A 5437-nucleotide genomic window follows, 5' to 3' on the forward strand; every position below is an offset into this window, starting at 1 on the left:
ATGGCCATCTTGTGTTGTCGGCAGCTCCGACACACTGCAAGTAACGTTCGTCTGCAGCGTGAACGCAGCATCTTCAACTAAATCCTCTAGTTTTACCACAGCAGAGAAAGAGAGTGTGGGTGGTCCACACACATCCAGTTGAATGGACCATAAAGCGGGACTTTCAATGCTACACGTGCACAAACTATGTGTGTACACTGGTGCCCAGCACCTGTGTCTATTGATAGTCACATCGCTGTCTATTGGTGTCCTACTCGTGATTTTGTTCGACGTTGCTGCCCCTACCGAGAAAAATAGTACGAGCAAATCCTCATGCGGTTGCTAGTTCACAGACCCGGACAGCAAACAGGGGTCTTTTGAAATTTAACCCCTTCAACCCGGTAGCTGTATAAGCTGCGTTTGAAATCAGCTGTTACGCTGTATATACAGCGTAGTGGTTTTATACCTAAATAAACTATACTTGTTTCTGACAGATTCACAAGGTATACAAAAGCGAAGATTAAAATTTGAGAGCCGGAAAATGTATCTATCTACAGATGAGTCTAAAGAGAGAGAGAAAGGCCGCTTCTAATTTCTCGATTTTTTTTAGATATTATAAGTGCCAGGTTTGGCACAGTCTTTCGAAGCAGTATACTTTTTGGGAGGTAAATTTCGCGCCCTTTTCGCAAGCTTGAGCGCCAGTCAAAGATTTTCTGCGGTGGACAACAAGCGGTTGAGAACTCGTGATGGTGGGGACCCGCGAAACATCTCGAGGGAGTTGTTCTGGCGGAGCAACTCCGGTACCTGTGCCCGTGCGGGGGCCTGACAGCTTCCGCGTACTCTGGGCTGGCCTTAAGTCGGCTGGGTGGACCGCGAAGCCACCATCAAGCCGAAGCCTAAATCATTTCTGGAAGTACATCAAGCCAGGCGGTGATCCCAGTGGAAAAGAGGGAGTGGACTACTTTCTTGGAGAGCAAGCTCTATTACTGTAGCCTCGAGAAGGTTTGCCATACTTTGAGTTGTTTTGGTTAGTCTTTATTGACGTTGCTAGTTGTATTACATTTGTGTATAGTGGTGAAGAGAAATCACGAAACTCGACTCCAGCAAGAGCGACAAATCGCAGAGGCGGATAAAGATGTTTCTCCTTCTGCGGCTTCTTCTGCGTCAGCCGCTGTTCCTGTTGCTACAGCTCCTGTCGATGCTGCTGCTGACCAGCAACTTGGAACGCTACCTGAACACCCAGCACCAGGTGATGTGGTCGCTGAGAGTGCGATATCCGCACCTGTGCCAACTACTCCAGGTAATGTTGCCTCGCGCTTTGTACATTTGATATGCTGTATCTAATGATGTATAAGCTCTTTTTGCTGTATCAGCCGTCATGGCAAGTGCAGTTAGCGACTCCCGGCCGGCTCAACCTCCCCCAAGGCGTGAAACTTCGTCAGCACCTTCGACTTCCGTGTCCCGTGCGCCAGGTGAGGAACAATTCAGTCGATTCTGCGTTACGATGCACTGCTAACTCGTTATTCAATGCTGACTGTGTGCTACCGTTAGCCAATGCTAGTAGCAAACCAAGCGGCTGTCGCAGCAATGATAGCGACTTGCAGCAACCGAGACGACACCATAGTCCTCTTCCTGCTCGTGGAGAAGATGAAAAATCGAAAGAAGAGAGTCGTACTGGCGATTTGGGTAGGATTACTTTCTTGAGTTGGATATACATCGTACATCATACATCGTATGCCTAACACGTACATTATGCTGTATTATTTGGTGTATTAGGTACCCACGACGTCGTTGACATGCTAGGTGACGGTGACGACGACTTGAACGCACCTGAAGGCAGTGATGATACATACTGTGTGCTAGACTCGGGGACCGAATCAGAGGAGATAGACCTGGACGATTTGGATGTCAGTGACGCTGACTCGTCAGGATCAGATACGATCGATGAAGAGGACGATGACATGTATGCAAAGGAAGAACGCCATTTTGCAGACAGTTTTCTCAACTCAATCGGTGGCCACGACAGCGTTCTGGCTGGTGATATCATCGGACCTGCACTGAAAGATCTCGGTACTACTGGATGGCATGATCCCGAGACGCCCAATGTCACGCAATATCTGCAAACACCGTACACTCCTGTTCCATCTAGCGACGAGTATCCAGATCTGATGGGTGAACGCGGTGGACCGACTGAAGAGGCTTTGAAGCGTGGAGCGTCGCCTATCGCACTATTCTTCATGTTCATCCCAGTGGCGCTGTGGCAGCATATAGCAGAGTGCAGCAATCTTTACATGCATGAGCAGCTAGATGCCCGTGTGGATGCCTATTTTGAGAGAAAGGAACAGCAAGCACAGAAGGCGCGACGAGCTGGACGCGCAGTACAACAAGAAAAGAACAAGACAAGACGAGATGTACGCCAAGAGTTCCATTCGGTGAAGCCAATAATGCCGCACGAGCTGTGCGTCTACATCGACCTGTTGATAGCTCGAACAATCATGCCAAATCGCGAAAAACTAGCGAACCACTGGAGGCTGTCAGAGCAAGGGGCACTTCCAAGAGGCACATTTGGGAAATTTCTCTCACGAGATCGATTCATGCAACTCACTCAAAATCTCCACTTCACGAGCAACCAAGACCCACGTGCAAAAACCGATCGCGTATGGAAAATTCGCTCTGTAGTGAACGTGTTGCAGCAGACGTTTGTGCAGTACTTCAATCCTCCAGCAGAGCTTTCGTTTGATGAAGCCATGCTACCGAATAGAAGCTCGTTCAATCGGACAAGAGTGTACATGAAAGATAACCCCCACAAATGGGGTACAAAGCTTTTCATGCTCTGTTGTGCTGTGTCCGCTTATTGTATTCGGTAAGAATGCTGTCTTCGTTCTGCTGTATGCGTTTACTTATGATCTGTATGCTGTGTGACAATGTACAGCTTCGAGGTGTACTGCGGCAAGAAGCAGCACATTGCTGAGTCAGGTGCTGTGGACATGAAGTCCGGCCCTGCTGCCGTTGTTCGTAACCTGAAAGCTGTGTTTGGAGATAAGCCTCCAGAGAAAGCGATGCGACTTGTCGTTGTCGATCGGTTCTACACGTCTATTGTGCTAGCCGTACAGCTACTGCTCATGGGGTTTTACACAATTGGTACAATCATGACAAACAGAAGAGGCTTCTGCAAGGCGGTGGTGTCTAGCAAGAAGACTAGGCCGAAGGGTATCCCGAGAAGCGCTCACGTTTGCTCGGTCTAAGCATGTAAAAAAGATGACTTCGATATGCTGGTGGGACAGCAAACCTGTGCATTTCCTATCGGTTGGTGGAAACCTGGAGCTACACCGTGTGGTTAGAAGCAAGAAGACCGGAGAACAGAATGAAGTGGCGTGCCCCAAGGTCATCAAGGACTACCATAAGCTTATGGGCGGAGTTGATGTGCACGATCAACTCCGCCTGCAACGGTACTCCGTTCAGCGCTCGATCACATTCCGGAAATACTATAAGTCACTGTTCCTGGGGCTGGTTGATCTCGCGATTACAAACGGGTACATCGTGCACAAAGCATATTGCAAGCAGAGGCAGATTCGAGCGATGACACACGCGCAATACATGTGCAAGCTGCACAAGCAACTGATTACACTTTCCGTGGAGGATATGTACGAAGAGAACACTTTCAGCACAGGTAAGCACTATTTGGTTGACATGCTGTATATACTGTTTACATTAACGTGTATATACAGATGGCTACACTTCAGTCGAGGAGCGCGAGTCCGTCGATGCCAGCGGACACGGGCCGAAACTAAATGAAGAGTGGCGAGACCATTCCGGACAGAGGAAGCGAGTGCAGAAGAACTGCAAGGTATGCACAATTTTGACCGAAGATGGCAAGAGGGGGGCCACCACAACGTACTATTGCGATGGGTGTGACTTTCCGGGGCCAATATACTTGTGCACGAAGCCGAAGTGGCCAATGAAGGGTACAATCAAGAGCTGTTGGGACGTGTGGCACAATGAATACAAGAACGGCGCTGAAATTCCAGCGCACAAGAAGGGTAAGATCCGAGTGCGCGCGGCAAAGACTACATGATCTCCTGGCAAGTCTCCTGCCAAGCGCCGCCGTGCCGCTGCTGCCTCCCCAGGATAAATTCTGTGTGATCAATGAAGTAGCTTCACTATTTGCGTCTCTCTTGATGTTGCGACTGCCATCCCGTCTTTATCCACGTTTTGGAGGTGTGTGGATGCACTTGTTTGATGACAAGGAGTATGTTAGAAAGTTTGTATGCACGGCAGTCTCGACATCAGTTGATTGCAGGAAAATGGCACTGCATTTCAGTATGCCAGTGCAGACGCCCTGTTTGTGACACGTTTTTCACATTATTAGAGATTTTTTCTGCTACCCAAGTGGCACACACCACACTACAAGCTGTATATATACAGCGCAATCCCCCCATGATATACAGCTTAATCAGTGCTCGAGATGACTTGATCATTTTTTACCCACCTATCTTCTAATCCTTTCCCGCGTTTGTATACAATTTCCTATATGTTAATGCGATGTATAGGGTGTGGAAAATCAGCCGGGTTGAAGGGGTTAACCAATTAGATATTAGGATTTTAGTTCAAAGCAGACATCATTCGATTGCATTCGTTCTACTCTATTGACACCACTTCTCAAGCCGCAAAATTGCGATCACTAGGGCAGCAATAATGGTCGGCACCGATGTGCCCATACTAAAACCAAGTATAGGGCGCACGGGAGATCCACGCAGCATGATCACCTCAAAGAAGAGTGCACCGTCGACAATTGACCGGCACAGCTGGAGGATATCATCACCTACGCTATAAAACACCGCTCTGCCGTCGTCATCGAGAGCGAGAAGCTCGATATACTGCTACTCCACGCGGAAATGAGGTATGAACATCACCGCCAGATCTCGTGTACCCATTCCGGTCGCCGACCACCCGCTTCTCGTGGTGTAGAACGCATTTGTCAGCTGCTCCATCGTCTGTATTCCTCGGAAACATCATTCGCTGAGGTTAACGCTCGGTTAGCAGCGGCATTTGACAATCTTAAGCCGTCCACCGTGCAAGGGTGCATTCGTAAGGCTGACCATACGCTAGAAGACATTTACAAGGTTGTATTTCAAGCGGAGGATAACGACGAAGATAGTGATGGAAGTGCCGAGTCCGACATAGATAGTAGTTAAATTGTAGCTCTGATGCTGAGGAGGACTAAATGACTGATGACGCCGGTTTTTGTGCGCATCATACTGTGTTTGTGCTGCTTCTTCATATTTTTTTGTTTTGAATAAGAGAATCCTGGTTAAAACAGAAATCTGCCTGAATAAGGAGCGGGGTTTCAACTAATAACCTCGTAATATTTATAGTCGTGAAAGATTTAGGGATATGGGATAGTGAGTGGCAAGGACTGACAAAACAATCTAGGGACTGACTTCGATTTCAATTTAAA

This window comes from Phytophthora infestans, genomic scaffold (assembly GCF_000142945.1).
Source record: "Phytophthora infestans T30-4 supercont1.22 genomic scaffold, whole genome shotgun sequence".
Taxonomy (NCBI): domain Eukaryota; phylum Oomycota; class Peronosporomycetes; order Peronosporales; family Peronosporaceae; genus Phytophthora; species Phytophthora infestans.